This window comes from Lissotriton helveticus, chromosome 7, assembly GCF_964261635.1.
Source record: "Lissotriton helveticus chromosome 7, aLisHel1.1, whole genome shotgun sequence".
Lineage (NCBI taxonomy): Eukaryota > Metazoa > Chordata > Amphibia > Caudata > Salamandridae > Lissotriton > Lissotriton helveticus.
Window position 1 is genome coordinate 1,486,767,177 of NC_136068.1, and position 16,966 is coordinate 1,486,784,142.

General features: G+C 42.1%; 1 protein-coding gene across 1 annotated transcript in view; it reads left to right on the forward strand.

Annotated features, from left to right (window-relative positions):
• The first annotated feature begins 348 nt into the window (after nucleotides 1-348).
• Nucleotides 349-16,966, forward strand: part of LOC144770408 (sacsin-like) — a 263,570-nt gene continuing 246,952 nt past the window's right edge. The window contains exon 1 of the mRNA XM_078654917.1: nucleotides 349-465. The gene's annotated coding sequence lies outside the window, so the exon portion shown is untranslated. The remainder of the gene's footprint in view (nucleotides 466-16,966) is intronic.

The following is a 16,966-nucleotide window of genomic DNA, read 5'->3' on the forward strand; positions in this document are numbered from 1 at the left end:
ACCGGTTTGTTTGGGAGCGAACTACTGCCGTTTAGCACTACAACACATTGCACGACTATTCACTACTATAAAATGTCTCTTGATCTGTCCCTCTCCACCTCTGACGCGCGGCCGCTTTTGGCACATGAGACAATCAGCACAACTGTTGAGAAGGAATAGTAAGTATCCTGTTGCATCTTGATACAGTGCATTCTTCATCCCTGCACACAAACAATGGCTGTATGAGGTGACCCTCTGCGTGTGATGCTGACGAGCCTCTGACGGCTGCAGAGAGGCGAGGCAGAGCCTGGGAAATGAAACTCAGGCAGCGGCAGGGCCGGGCAGTGCAGTTTCAGTTTCCATAGACGCGCTGCCGAGTGGATAATAGCTCAGTAGAGGTTCAGATGCGCTCCCAGCCTCCATCCTGCACTCACCAGCCGGACACCTCGTCCGGTCAGGACCGCCTCGCACGGGCTCCCGCGGGAGGTAAGACGCCCCTGGCCCCCAGCTCCCTGCAATGTCTTTCCCTTTTGATGTGAATGCTTGGTGCGTTTAAATAATAATTGTGCTCGGTGCTGGAATTGAAAATACATGACTCTGGGCACTATTGGGGGTCAAGGTGTGGGAAGGAAAGGAAGGGTGCAGTCACGAGGAGCGCAGCTTGAAAAGTAGAGGTTGACAGTCAATGTATACATTTATTTGTGAAAATCTGCTGCAAAAAAAGCCAAATGTGACACCACATCTATTCCAGCTTACTTACTCGATCAGAAAGAGCCTGCAGAGATCTTTGTCTACCCAGCCATTTCGAGGGCATTATTATAGCAGGTAAGATAACTCTGGTGGTTAACACTTTTCTGGGATAGTTCTGTGTTTTGTCCATCACAGTTGTAACTCAGAAATTAACCTAGAGGGTTAATGCACCTGCTGAACAGCCCATGTCTAACATGCACCTCACAGATTTGTATCTCATGTAGATATGGAAGTGGGCTGCTGATTTTGAAACTGAGATAATTTCCTTAGTTCCAGGTCATAAGTTGCAAGTCTTCTAATATAGCACAGTGATCTATTTACTGGCATCAAAGAGCTGCATGCCATCTGGATTTAGATCTTTATTCCTTTTTCTCAATCTGCTGTTATTGTAAGATTGCAAAGAAGGGCTCCTCTGGGAATTAATAAAGTCTTGTTAGTACAGACAACCCCAACCACTTTATTATCTTTAATCTCCTGACTATGGGTTTCTCCCGACCATTCACTTTTAACATATAATGTCTACAAGTATGGGGCTATGTGAATCCACCACCTATAACCCTCATTGTCTTAAGTAATATTTCTTGCACATTAATTTATGCACATGTATGATTTATTGTGTCTCTGTGTGTCCGAAAAGCGATCTGTCGCCCTACACACCACTGAATAGTGCTATTAAAAACTAAATTAGAAATAAATGAGTAGGTGCCATTTAAATCATTATTAGTGTAAGCACTCATACACACAGATGAATCTTACATTCTTTGCACATCTTTTACAAAGGGTGGTTAAGCAAAGTAAAAAAAAGTCTGAAAGTTATAGTTTCTTTAAAGTCCTTATGAAGTGATAAGCTGTGTGTGTGTGTTTCCTTCTATTACAGTTGCATCGCGATGTTAGGCTCAGATGGCTCCCAGCCAACATGATACTAAACCAAAAGGGCTGATGGCCTTTTAAATCAGGCTGTTGTTTTAGACCCAGCAGGAAGTGAAAACAAGAAAACCAGCTGTCTGCCTGCAGGTTTCTGCACTGCATATGATGCAGACAACTTGAGGGTTCAGCTGAATTGTGGCCTGCTGTCAGAAAATGACACCAGGGCAAACTCAGCATATTTCCCTATGTTGACCAGATTATAGATCCAGCACAGAAATACCTGTGTGATCCCCCTACTATCCAGCACTGATTGTGTTTCAGGTAGATAAGTATACAGTAGTATTAATAGAACAAGTCCAAAGAAGTGCGATCTGAAGGTCAAGGAAGAAGGTTTAAAAAAAAAAATGAGAGCACTGGTCATTAGTACTACTTACTTTACCCCTTTGGCTTCCAACAGTAATTGTAAAAAACATAAACTGCACATTTCAAACATAGCCGGAATGCCCATTCAAGTCCCTTATTTTAGTGTAAAACTCCTTTTACTTTTTGCAGAGCCCCTTCTCTTTACTCAAAATTCCTAGACTGAAATGTAGGTAAGTGAGAAAAGGACAGAGAGGAAGGGACACAAAATCCACTGCTTTGAAGATTTTAAATGTTGGCCTGAATGTACATATGTAAGGACGCCTGCAAGTAGCACAAAATGCCCTGCAACCATAAAATACTATTCTGAAATGTACAAAACCTATTTTATAAGTCAGAAAATAGTTTCCAACTTATAAAAGGGGTTTTATGGACCATTTCGAATTGCAAATAGGCGGGGTCATGAAAGGGGCACTACCCCCACTTCTTTAGGAGCTGCAATAGAATAGAACAAAGCTTTGCCACCTCAATTTCGAAATGTATTTGAGTCCTTTAGCACTTAGGCCCAGGGCACAACTGCATGCTCCCACCAACAAGTTCCCAAATGGGTAACTTTGTTAGGTCTCGTGTATGGCAGCGCATGCGCTGTGTGCGCTGTCTCAGCGAGACTTAAAGTAATCTGTATATTGGCTTCACCTGTGAGTAATTTCTCCTGCCCCTCGTGATTGGTTTAAGTTTGGCATTGCTGTTGTTTTCTTGATTTCTGTTGGCTGTTGGCCCTATGGTCACTTCCGTTCAGTCCTGAGGCACCAGCGCCTAACTGCAGTTTTCCTCCACTTTGTTTGCACTTAATTGGGTGCAGTGTGCCATCTGTTTTTTATCCCTGACAGACGTGTCAGTCCCTGCCGACAAATGCAAGCGCTGGTCGTGGTTAGGGGCGTGGACCCCCTCCTCTTGTTTAACTTTGACGTAGATCTTGCAATGTTTAGGCTGTCTGGAGAGGACGAAAACAAGCCATTTTCTCATAACGATTATCAGGCCGAGACCGCTCATGTCACGTGTAGACAAGAATTTTGCTTTGCCGGGGGTGTGTTGTTTTTTGGGGGGTTTTGGTGGTGAGGTGGAGGGCGAGTGCCACTGCCGTGTCTTGTGCATTCTAACGAGCTGCATGCACTAACGTTTAACTTTCACGTCTTTGTGCCGGGTGGGACGGTCACGCGCACAGAGCCGCGAGAAGACAGTGAGGTGGAGGGCGAGTGCCACGGCCGTGTCTTGTGCATGTACCGAGGTGCATGCACTAACGTTTAACTTTCATGCCTTTGCACCGGGTGGGACGGTCACGAGCACAGAGCCGCGAGAGGATATTTTTGCGTGCAAACTTTAGATAAAGCACCAGGTCACCAGATGCCAAATTGATACACAAATCTAGATGGCAAAACACGCTGCAGATAAGAGAAATGTCCTACCAAGTGTTGTCATGAATCCTGTGTTACTCCTTGTATTATTTAAATTTTCCATAACGCTGCACCCAGGCCGATGTCTGTGTATTATCTTTTTACTGTAGTTGAGTCGCAGAGAGGTGCTGGTAAATGTCCGCACCCTTTGGCGCCTGAGAAAGGCTGGTGGTTGTGGACAGCAGATTCCGTAGGCATCAGTGCTTGGCACTGGCGTGCTTGAAGTGTATAAGCAGTGTGTTGTGGCTGCTTTCATAACATAGCTAGTAGTGTCTTAGGTCTTTGTTCAAAACCATATTGGCCTTAACCTGTAGGCTCAATTCTCGAAGGATTAAGTTATACCAATCAAATCTAGATTTTCCAAAATGCACAGAAATTAACTAAGCCCTTTAAATTATGGATTTGTACTAATGAAAAGCCTGGAAATTAGTGTAGCATGCAACGGTATAACTTAATACTGCTGTAGTGTAAACGAACATTCACCGGATTAAAAAAGTACTATGAAAAATATATAACGTGGTATTCCCATATCTTTCTCCTTAGGTTTACAGACCACTCAACGTCACGGTCGTCATCAGGACTCATCATTTGCTTAAAGGGGGCACTGTGTACAAAAAAGTTATATTTATCCTGTGCGATACATAACTATGTAGTGCCTCAGTAGTGCTATTCAGTGCTTAATTTGAGTATCTGGTTGCCGATGGAGCCCACCTGCACTTACTTTTGGGCCCCAGCAATTATTTTTCCTCAGCAGACTTTGACCCGGCAAGAGACAGAAAAATACAGAAAAGGATAGGAAGGAGAAAACTAAAAAAATGCAGTGGTAGAAAGCGGCGACTCAATGGAACGTGTAGGAGTGAATTTGAGGGTAGTGTCTGATGATGGATTGAAGATGCATGAGGGGGAATCTACGCTATGCAGCCTTGGTATTAGGTACCAAGACCTTCTGCAACGCCAGGGGCAGCTTCTGAGCAAACGTGTGGGCCCGGCACTTATTATTTTACAAATTAAGCACCGATGCTGCTGCATTTAAGGGTATGACAAGCATGCCATAGGCAGTTTGACGAACATTGATGAATGAGTTCATATCTGAAAAGAAATATTCGAGTGGGCATTGTTCAATCCCAGGCATCTTCACCTCAATGGATGGATTTCTTAAAAGATTTTATATGAAATATCACAAATTTGTCGTTAAATATAACTTCCTTTTGAGAAAAAAACTATAAGCGTGTCTAAACATGGCCAAGTATGATCTGCACAGTTAAAACAAGGTCATATTCAGGGAGTATTAAAAACATGAAAAGCTGTGTCCCGCACGAAGTCAAAGCAAGTTCTACAAGTTTGGTTACTTCTGAGTCACAATGAAAGTGGCAATACACAATGAAGCCGGAAACTCTGTTACTTTTTCTTTCTGAAATACATAATCTGAGTATAAACAAGAGTACAGTTGCTCTATCAAACGTACTTTCAGATAATCAAATGCAGATTACACTATCAAATGTAGATTTAAATCCACAAAGATCCTTACAATCGTAATCTGGCCAATGAAGGTAGAACTGATAAAAAAAAATGCACATGCATACAGAATAAGCAGGGCATTGCAGAGGAGTCGACTAGACGTGTGAAGGGAGTGAACCACAAAATAACATGTTCAATAGAATATTGAACACGTCGGCACTTCACTAACTAAATATGGAAAAAATAAATATTCAGACTTTACACCTCCAGGGTTGGATTGGGATTAAGAATCTGCCCGAGCATGCTAAAATAAAGTGGCCCACATTTGGATATTGCCTTTCCAATTTATGCAACACATTGCTTCGACGAAACTTTATAAAAAGAATGGAGGGAGGTCTCTGACTGAGGTAGGTTTTCTTAACTTTACTCAAATAAAAAAAAATGCATGGTTAGTTCACCATGGGGAAACACACCTGAGAACAAGTGAGGCCTCCTTTGCTCAGGTCCCCTGCTCAATATGCATAAATTAATGGACCGGCCCAGCGAGAGGAAGGAAGTAACACCTCTGCCCCGTTGTTGATAAAAGGCAGGTAATGGACTCCCATCTGCTTCCAGAAAGGCCACTCAGGCACTCACTGGGCCGCCGCCAGCATCCAAACAACGCAGAAACCGCCCAAATCAGGCTCACAGGCTGCTCCAACAAGCATTTGCAATGCAGTAGGTCTCGCATTTGCGAAACTTGTAGCTACTGGCATTGTAAATGACAAAGCTTTTTATCTATGTGTTGATTTTAAAAACATTAATAAAAGGCATTGTCATTTACTATTTACAGTGCCAATAGCTTAAAATGTCGCAAATGCGAGACCTATTGCATTGCTAATGCTTGTTTTTAATAATAATAATAATAATCCACATTTGTAAAGCGCACAATCACCCGTAAGGGTCTCTAGGCGCTGGGGGCCGTCGGGAAGATTAAGCAAGCTATTGCCCAGAGTCACATGGTGCTGGGCAGACCTGCCGCCGGAGCCGGGGATCGAACCCTGATCCCCAGATTCCAGCGTCAGTCGCCCTGGCCGCGGCGCCACACCTCTCCCTGTCCACCTGTCCTTCTAATGGCCACGGTGTGGGTAAAAACAATATGTTTTCCATAATGGGAAGCAAATTTGAGGCCTGAGGTAAGTTGTCCCCTGCAGACCAACTTCTCTACAGTCACAGACATCCACATGGATCTCAAACTGCGATCAGTCAAATTAATATTCATTAGACAGGTTTTTTTTCTAACCCTCTCCAAAAGGACAAAATGGGAGATAGGTCGCAGAAAATTAGTGTGCAGTTTGCATTCATTTGTCACCTGCTTGTAGGTACATCAGACCTACACTTCCTTGAGAAGCTGTTCTGCTCAGCACTGTCTGTTTTTTAATGGCCTGCCCTCGACTTTTCAGCGGGTCCAAGGTCCATGGTTCTATTAACATTCTCCCTCTGCTGATAAAGGTGGTGCACCTAAAATGCACCCCTATCCATAGTTCAGGATAGCCGCCCACTGCTCCCTTATACCACTCGAGGGGTGAAAGGTCATTGGTATTGTAGTCTTGGGCTCATCGTCCTTACCTAGATCCCTAGATGTCCAAATAGCCAGAGACCCCTATAACTTAAGTCCCACGGTTTCATATGCTGTGGTAAATGTGTGTGATTTACCTGCGAGACCACGTACAGGATGAATTGTAATCAGGGAAAGCACAGTGAGGGCTAGCACACAATGGAGGGTTCCTTTCACTTGTCTTCATCTTCCTGTAAGTGCATTTCAGTGGCAGCTGGTAAACATTTTAAGTGGCAGGGTATAAAATAAATACCTACCCTAACATATAGAGTGACAGCAAATCAAGCGAGTTTGACTTCCCTCTAAGGGAGGAAGTCAGTTTTTCCTCCATTTTGAAAACAAACATTGGTTCATATGGTGTACTTTATAGCACCATTTATACATATGCACCTCTAGCCTACAAATCCTCTTTAAAAGAAGTCCCTCTAATACCAGCTGCTCTGTTCAGAGCAAGCAATATCCACAAATCACTACCTGTGACTGGAGGGGACCGGAAGTCCATTTTGTACAGACAGAGCAGCATCTCTGTATTCACCGCCACTCCAAGCAATACTGTAAGAATAGGCTCACTCTATTTCCTGACATTTTTCTTTGTACACCATGTACACCACAGTTTCTGCTGCATAGCATCAAGGTACAATCCAGAGTAAATATCACTCTATCGGCTTAAGATCATGCTATATATCAGTTCATTTGATTAGTTCTGGCTACAGACAGCTTTTGCTGTTGGGCAAGGCCTCAGGTTTCCTCACACAATACTCACAACAGCATGAAGCGTTGGGACAGTTCGCTTCAAGCGTTGGCTTGTTCGAGTGAACTCTCTTAAGGCATCAGCTAGATGGACTGTTAGTTACAAGACACATCTCAAAAATCTATATAAAAAGAGCACATTTTAATCAATAAAACGAGACCAAAACAGCAATCTCTAGAATCAGACATATGCAATTCTTCAATTTTTAAATAGGTATAGTGCATAAAAGCACATACTGCCACTCTGTCATCTATCCGGTCATACTAGATCAAAGGAAAGTCACAAGTTCAGCCTGACTGCAATGGAGCATGGGCTGAATACATGGATCAGATTAGTCTCGCTGAAAGAGTTACCTTCTCAGATTCTGGAGTGAGGAGTCCAGAACTTCAAGATAAGGCGTGTAGTGTAGTTCCTATTATCCCAATAGGCTCTGCGCATTGGAATAATATCTTCAATAGTATAGACGTAGGACAGAGGTTAACTAGGTCTTCTACTGACGATATTAGACTTAAAGTTTAGTGTTTGCCAGCTAGCTCAGAGTTCACTAGAAACTTTCTCGAATAGACAAGGAGGAGTTTAACCCCCCTGGATAGACAAGAAGGGATTTAGTTTCTGACAACCATAGAACATGACAACTTTGCTCTCCCCTAATCAAGAGTGTATCTCTAGAGTCGTGTGAAAACAAAAGACAACTTATTTTACTCAGTTCAGTGCATTCTTAGTTTCACCAGATTGTAGAGAAAAGGAAGAGACGGGCGTGTTCAATAAAAAGATGTTATTTATTGATCAGTCTCTTTTCTCATACAAGAGAAATGAATCGCTATTATTGCAATACTTATTGTTAAGTAAAGTGCATACAGTAATAACAGAATTATAAAATAATACTGTAAAAGCATTGATATGGTTTCTTAGCCATATGATACTTAAAATGGATAAAATAGATACATACATATATACATTGACTAATCGTACTCAACTGGTGCTTCTAACTACGCCTATCCCAATGTACCTGACCTAAGCCTAATACGTGGGCGGGAGTAGATAAGTAGCAGTTTAAGTTAAGTTTGCTTTGCCAAGGATCTGCTTCAAGAATTCTCTGCAAGGGGTTATTCAGTTCAGTACCTGGGATTTAGAAGGCTGGAGGGCTGGTATCTCTATCTCAGGGCCTGATATCCCCGCTGCCTGCAAGGGCGGCTGGAAGCGCCGGAGCTGGATTTCTCGGCAGGAGAAAAGGCAGCGTCTCTCTCTCAGCGCGTCAGAAAGGAGGGGCAGCGTCTGTGGGCTTCGCTGTCAGCTGGGCTCCTCGGCAAGTCTCGCTGCTCCAATCTTGTCACCACCTCGTGTGTTTGCTTAAGGCAATGTCGGAATTATTTATACCTGAAAGGTGGCGAGATTGACGTAAGGATGGACATAAATACGTCAATAAGGATGTCATACGAACTGGTCGTTCGCACATTCTTTACTGAAGTTCTCGGCTAAATCAAAACAATGGCTGTGGGGATTTCCCAGGTCGTGGTAGGTTTGATTTGTTTTGAGAACACTGTATGCCTATTAGGGGGCTGGAGAAATAGTGCTTGCCTAATGAGATGGCATGCGCTATGACCTATTCAGATAACGGGCTTCTGTGCCGTTGTATGGCTAATCAGATAACGGGTTTCTGTGCAGTTGAATGGCTGCTAGTTAATTATTAACCAGACAAGGGTCAGAAATAGGGGGATCGATACAGTACCCATAGTCAATACATCACACCCATTCCACGTAATCTATACCCATATTTACAAATCTAGGCATAGTAAACAAATCTAGTAGTGCATGTGTATACCGAACCACCCCAAAATACAATCAAATGCATTTTGAAAATTGGAAATGTGAAATACACGAAAAGATGAGTATAGTTACTATATGCACTTCAAGCAGTATAATAATGCTAAATCTAAACGCATATTTTGAAATCAGCATGAACGAAATGCGGAAATTACACATGAAATGGCTCTTAATACAGAAAAAAAAAAGTCGAGACCATCTCATCACAAAAATCATAAATACTTGTGAACATGCTAGAGGGTAGCTAATGTCTCTAGAGTAGCTAAAAATAGAAATTTTGTTCTCTAGGAATAGTTTTACTTTAAGCAGAAGATAAGTGTCCCAAAAAATCGTAAATATTTTTGGAAATGAAAGGGGAAAAAAAATGTCTCGCTTTCTTATTGCTTTATTTTCAAAGTTGAAGGCCAAATTCAGGGTGTAGGGAACGCCATGTGCTAGTCTGTTCAAAGTCATTCTTTCTGCTATGGTGAAAACATCATATTGTTGAGACTTTCGAAAAAACTGTCAACTGCTTCCTGCGAAAGTTCCACTAACTCGGAAAAATTTTGTAACATGCATTCATGAGCATGATTGCCTTCATTGATGTTTTGATCAGCATAGCTGACAGAAGGTCGTACCTGATCGATGCTGCTTTCATCTTGTACTTCACTACTCTTCAATCGTAGTGGTGAAGTCTCCACGAATGCCGTCATCAGGATTGGTAGCCGCTGGGGACAGTACAATGCATGAGCCGTTACCGGACCCAACAAAGTCTCTGCGTCCATTGGCACATCTGATTGTAGTGTCAGACAGGTGTCCAACACGCATTCTTCGCCGCATAGCAAGCACCTTAATACAGGCATAACACAACTTTGCCACATCGGTCTAAATGAAAGAAACCAAGTCCTGTTCAGGTCTCTAAGCCGGGCTATTCCAAGGGCTTTAGTTATGCGGTCCCTGTAGCGTATGGCTAGGATCGTTTCTTCCATTGTCGCTGGTGTCTTGTCTGTGACGTGGTTTGCCACAGCGAAGTAACAGGATCAAAAATAGGATGCCTGCCACTAGTCCCAAAAGGAGAGGTTAAAGCTCCCGAAAACACTGTCTTAAATACACTCGCGATTCCACTTGTATCAGAAATATTTAAGATTTCGCTCAGTATTTCTGCAAAATGTATGGGGGAATTGGTTGATAACAGTGAATGAATCTCAGCAGTTGTCCTTGCAACTTGGAGATCATACGTTTCTTTTGATGACGTTAACTGGGTTGGCGTCTGTAGGAGCACAGTCTTCATTCTGCTTAAAGTATCAATTCGAATAGAAGAAATTTTCAAACTGGGCCATAACCTTGCCTCCCTGTCTCGAGCATCGTTTGGGAACAATACCCGTTCACAGCACATGACCTTCGTAGTCATGGTTATGAGATAAGGTTTTCCGGGCAGCAGACTGCAACATCTGCGATCTACAATTAGAATGTAACTCCCGTTCGAGAGTCTCCTAAAGAATGGTTCTATTTGTGTTGCAGGTGCGCCTAGCTGGTGACATGAAAGGTTATTTGTAGTCCCTTCACAGGCTCCATGCAAATTAATACCCTGACACTGAAGTGTACCGCTTAGCGACCTTGCACAATTATTGCCACTAAGAAACACATTCTGGCCTTTATTACTAACACATGTGTGTGTATAGGGCAGGTGCCATGTTGACTTAATGTACCCTTTACCCAACCTTTCATACTGGCCTGCCTGTATATATTTTTGGCAGTATTGAAACTGGAAAGTTGTTATCGGAATATTTATTATCCCATGTATTATCCATTCAATGACAGGTCGTTCTGACATTGTCAATGGTAATCTCTCAAGTTTTTCAATGCTCAGAATTGTATAGTCAGCACCCTTCTGTGCCAAACTGATTTGTTTATCAGTAAGGTTAAAGATATTAAATAGTGACGTTGTGTTGATTAAACGACAAGGCACATAGCCTGAACGCAGATTTTGTAACGTCCAGCCAAGTTGTACAATAGAACGCAATTGGGACTGACCGTGTTGTAACATCAGTAAGTCTTGCTCTATTATATCGATTGCTGAAGACACAATACTGTCCAGTGAATATATTCTGGAGGACAGAGTCATTAACCCATTGTCCACAACAGAAAGTGATTTTTCCAAATTAATACGGTCAATTTCCCGTATTTTTTCTGCTGTCTCAATTTGAGTTACTTTCCAAGCTTCATTGTAAGCTGCATATATAGAGGCCGCTATGAAACGTTTTTGACGCTGTTTGCATGGTCCCATAATGAAATCACGCAAGTCAGCACCTTCTTGAAGTAAAGTTAGGTGTTGCTTAATTTCTGCCAGTTTGGATGTTTGTAGCCATTGAAGGCAGAGCTTGCCCACACTGTAAGTAGTTACTATCCCTGGATGTTGTCTTTGGGAATATCTAGGGTCTGGCCTGGTCAATTTGAACCCCTGTATTTTGTTCAGGAATCTGTCTTGACAGTTATTTGTGTCTGTGGGCCAGATCAACCATTGTTTCCAATCAGGATGTGTTCTGTTTTGGTTTAAAATATGGTTCACGTCTATCTCAACATCTATAGAGCTATTACTGTTTGTTGTTGGCTTTGGAATAGACGGTTTGTTTAAGTCTTTGATTTTGGCTAAGCCAAGACAGGTAGTTTGTTGAATAGTGTCATTCAAAAATATAATTTGTTCTGGGATCATACAGGCTCTGAACAATGATTCTATACCTTGTACTTGCCAATCTTTTGTACCCCAAACAGTTTTTGCTTCAATGTTATTGTTCCAGAAATCAAAACCAAATGTATTCATTTGCTCAAAAAATGAATCTGAATATATCAATTTCGTGTTTGTAAGCATGGTCTTCATACCTGTCTTATTCGACAATTTGAAATAAAATGTTTCGGCATTACTTGTGTTAAACCCTGAAAAATATGAATATTTATCATAAAATGTTTTAGAACTACCCTTTGGAGGAGTAGCACAATGTTCCCATTGGTTATAATTTAAAAAATTTCTAGGTTGTGCAGATTTATGGAGATAATGGTTACCATAGTGGTTGTAGCAGAACATCTGATCATAATTAGACGAACCCTGCAAATAATCATGTTCTGTAAATTTAGCAGACATTACTAGGTCAGACATCATATCATTTATACTTTCAAAGTCCCAATCATCAGCAAATGTGCTTGGTTTTACAAAGTCACTTAACGAGATCTTAAATTGATGTGGATACTTCAGGATTTCAACCGGGCCATAGATTTCATAATCAGTATTGTCCCATGCTACACCGCCTGGTATAGGATTGGCTGTGAAGTTCACTGAAGAAAGTTCTCTTTTCTTGACGTGTGAAGATGTGTGTGGTTTAAGGACCAAGTTGATTTTCTGGCTTGCTGTGTCCATTTTAGCATATTTTCCCTCAATGAAATGTCCCAAGCATAGTACCATGATGAGCCAAAGTATGAGGATAAATGCACCTAATGTCACCCAAATTTCAATCCATGGAGAAGTCAGATAGGTTCCCTTTAGTTGATGAAAAAGTTCCTTTGCTTTGTCTTTAACCGCATGCGTGCGGGCGGAATTCCGCTCGCACGCTGAGATTTTTAAAAACGCATGTTACATGACGAGCTGGGCTCGTCATGAGCGTGCGAGGAGGCTACCTCATGACGAGCCCAGCTCGTCATGAGCGTGGAAGGGGTTAAAAGTTTTTGTTGATGGCTGTACTTCTGGTTCACTTGGATCTTCTGAAAAATCATCGAAGTTGATGAAGTAGCCGGATGCCGTTCTGTCAATTGTTCCAATTGCCTCTGGATTACTTTTTGCTTTTGGATTTTGCTTTATTTCATTAGCAAAGTCTGTAGTTACATCATCGTAGGTTGTTGTTCCTTGATGAAAAGCTTTTATTTGGGTTTTAAGAGGTTCAAGTTCCATTGCTTTGTTGCATAGTCCTTGTTGTTTTACTGTAGATTGTTCAAATGTGATCAGTCTTTCAGTTTGAACCTCTGTGGATGTAGCAAACTTTGGCGTTCTGCTACTTCTTGGGAGTCCACTTGGCCTACTATTTGTTATCGGCTACATGATTGTGGTTTAACCAGGTCGATGGATATGACTCGGTTCTCCTTTTTACCAGCAAGGGGCGGTAGTACTACTGATCTTGTACCGTTGATAGACAAGACAGGAACTGCTTTTCTGTAAGAAGGCCCAAATTCCTTCTTTACCGCGATCTACTCTCTGACCAGATCCCCGACTTTTGGAATCCAGACAGGCCTTGCTGGGACAGGTGGTTTTTCTTCAGTGGTTGCTGGCTGCTGTTTCAATTTTATGTTGCTCAGGTCTTTTCTTGTTTCATTTAAGTCCTGTAAAATAGCCAAGCGATCTTTGATATCAAAGCATTTTTCTTTAACCACTGAAGTCTGACTATCTAAGTCCTGGATTAACATTCTAGTCCCAAACAATAGTTCGTACGGACTGAGTCCTTTCAGAGAATTTCTTGGCAGGTTATTTAGACTACGTTGGACACTTATTAAATGTTTGACCCACCCAGCTCCCGAACCTAATACCTTTGCTGTTATAGATTGCTTTATGTCACGGTTTTTTCTTTCTACGATTCCGTTTCCCTCAGGATGAAATGGACAAGAGTACCGCAATGCAATGCCCATGCTGGTCATGGCCTCCCTATAAGCTCAAGAGCTAAAAGCAGGACCCTGGTCAGAATGTAGCATGCCAATTGCGTATGTGCCGATAAAGACTCGCAAATCTTTTATAACAGTTCTGGCGTCAGCCGAGCGCTGGGGCCACATCCATATGAATCTCGTGCATGAATCCACTGCGACCAAGATATATTTATAGTTACCATCCCTTTGTAAGGGACCACAGTGGTCCAGGTAAACACAGGCTAATGGTTTATCTGAGATTAGAAGGGGCGTCTCTGCTGGTCGTTTCACTGTTGATACTTTCATTCTTTGACATATTTCACATTCTAGAACATAGTTCCTTGTCTGTCTTCTCATTTGTGGCCACCAGTATCTCTGTTTTAATAATGATACTGTGGCTGAAACGCCAGCATGTACAGAAGCAAGCCCTTCGTGTGCCGCTATGATGAGTCCTAACCTATGTTCCATGTTTGGAATTGCCCTATCCCCCACTCCAGGGATTCGAGCAAACGGAACATTATTTGCATCAGTTATGTATGAGTACTTTACTGGAAAGCCTTTCGGGAGTGTTTCTATCGCATCTTTTACTGTAGCGCTGACAGCTTGTAATATTTCGCTGTCTATTTTTGTTTTTGACCGAGTGATGGCAGCTACGGAAACCGTTTGCACAGCTGCCTTCGCGGCCTCATCAGCCAATGAATTCCCTGCAACGTGAACGCCATCACGTTGATGACTCAGTGTATGTATCACGTGAGTCTTTTGTAGTTCCTTTTGCAAAAGAACTACTTGTTCCCAAAGCATTTTATGCTTGATTGTGTTACCTTTTGCGTCTTTAAAACCATTCTGAACCCAGATCTGCAAGTATTCATTGTAAGATTGGACGCAGTAATATGAATCGCACACTATGAGTGTGGGGAATTCTCGATCGGTATTTTCAAGCGCCATCTTGAATGCCAGTAGTTCTGCTCTTTGAGCTGTACAGTCTCCTAGAGATTGCGTTTTAGTGACCACTGGTTTAAATTTCCCTTTGTGCCAGCGACCTTTAACAATCGCGCACGCAGCACTGTAAGCTTGCTTACCCCCCACTGCGGGTTGTGCTGATCCGTCTGTATATATTATACAGCCGTAATGTTCTAGAGGCAGAATTTCGGTCGGCGGAGGACATTCGAATTCATATTGGAGAAACTCTTGTGTTTTTAAGTTGGGATCAAATTCGTATGCCACGTCTGTTGCAGCAAGAGAATTAGCCCATTGTATCCATCTCGGATGGAGTGCTTTAGCATTCGGAATGCTTGCCTTTGTTACCACCTCCAGGGCTGGTATCGGTGTCACGATGATTATTCGTTTACCTTGTGCTAGGGCTCGTTCTTTTGCTACAGCAGTCTGTACCGCGGTTAGAATTTTTTCCGTTGGGCTAAATTTCATTTCAGCTTTTGTGTACAAGTGTGATTTGTATGCAATTGGTACCTTCTCTCCTTCATTAGAGGTCAGGTATGTGAATCCGCATCTTCCTGGGATGACTCGAATCACAAGGTTGCGTGTGTTGTCACGTGTTTGTAATTTTGTTTTAACTAACATATCTGTTTGTAAAGATCTCAAAATTTCTGTGTGTTTTTGAGTCCAATTGATTCTTTTAAAATCTGGTTTTATAAGATCATAGAGAGGTTTAACTCTCTCTGCATAATTTATAATGTAAGTTCTTCCGAAATTTAGGAAACCTAGAATTGATTGTAAGTTTTTTAGTGTTCTAGGTGCTTGGATTACAGCACATTTCTCTAGGAAATTGTCAGCCAGGCTTTTGCCTTCACTTGATAGTTCATATCCTAAAAACAAGACAGTTAGATGGGCAATTCTTGACTTTTTAAAGTTGAATTCGTAACCCTCTGCTGCGAACCCAAGTATTATGGTGTTCACTCTCTTCAAGTGAGTATCCAAGTCATCATCTGTTAGATAGATGTCATCGACATAAGATAATGCCTCATCATCATATATTTGTAGTAACTCTGTTACTCTTGCTGAGAATAATCCTGGGCTATTCTTGAACCCCTGGGGCAAACGACAGAAAAAAAATTTGCGCGCCATTTATTGAGAACGCGGTCAAATATCTGCTCTCTGGTGCTATATTTTGACAGAAGAATCCATTAGAGATGTCTAATGTTGTTTTGTATTTTTTGCGCACTATGTTATTCATTAGTGCAGCACTATGCGAGTTTTGTACTGCAAAGGTTTTGCATCATGAGTTAAGGTGTCTGTAGTCCAAAACAAGACGATATGAATTGCCTGGTTTGGAGACAGGAAACAAAGGATTATTCATTTGTGAGGTGCAAGTTTCAATCACCCCCTGGTATTCAAGTTGATCTAGGATCTCTTTTACCCGTTTTCTAGCTTCTTGCTTAATTGGGTACTGCCTCTGAGCAGTAGGTTGTGATTTTAACTGGATTTTGTGAGGAGGAGAGTCCTCATCCCATCCCACATGGTTTTTATATAATGCAGGAGCTTGGGCTACTGCCCACTTTCTTGCAAGTGTATATTTTTTATGAATTGGAATATGATTTGAGAAGGCAGGCATCATTATTTCTTCGCCATGAGGGCACTCCCTGACAAACTCTGGTGTAATAACAGAATTATAAAATAATACTGTAAAAGCATTGATATGGTTTCTTAGCCATATGATACTTAAAATGGATAAAATAGATACATACATATATACATTGACTAATCGTACTCAACTGGTGCTTCTAACTACGCCTACCCCAATGTACCTGACCTAAGCCTAATACGTGGGCGGGAGTAGATAAGTAGCAGTTTAAGTTAAGTTTGCTTTGCCAAGGATCTGCTTCAAGAATTCTCTGCAAGGGGTTATTCAGTTCAGTACCTGGGATTTAGAAGGCTGGAGGGCTGGTATCTCTATCTCAGGGCTTGATATCCCAGCTGCCTGCAAGGGCGGCTGGAAGCGCCGGAGCTGGATTTCTCGGCAGGAGAAAAGGCAGCGTCTCTCTCTCAGCGCGTCAGAAAGGAGGGGCAGCATCTGTGGGCTTCGCTGTCAGCTGGGCTCCTCGGCAAGTCTCGCTGCTCCAATCTTGTCACCACCTAGTGTGTTTGCTTAAGGCAATGTCGGTATTATTTATACATGAAAGGTGCCGAGATTGACGTAAGGATGGACATAAATACGTCAATAAGGATGTCATACGAACTGGTCGTTCGCACATTCTTTACTGAAGTTCTCGGCTAAATCAAAACAATGGCTGTGGGGATTTCCCAGGTCGTGGTAGGTTTGATTTGTTT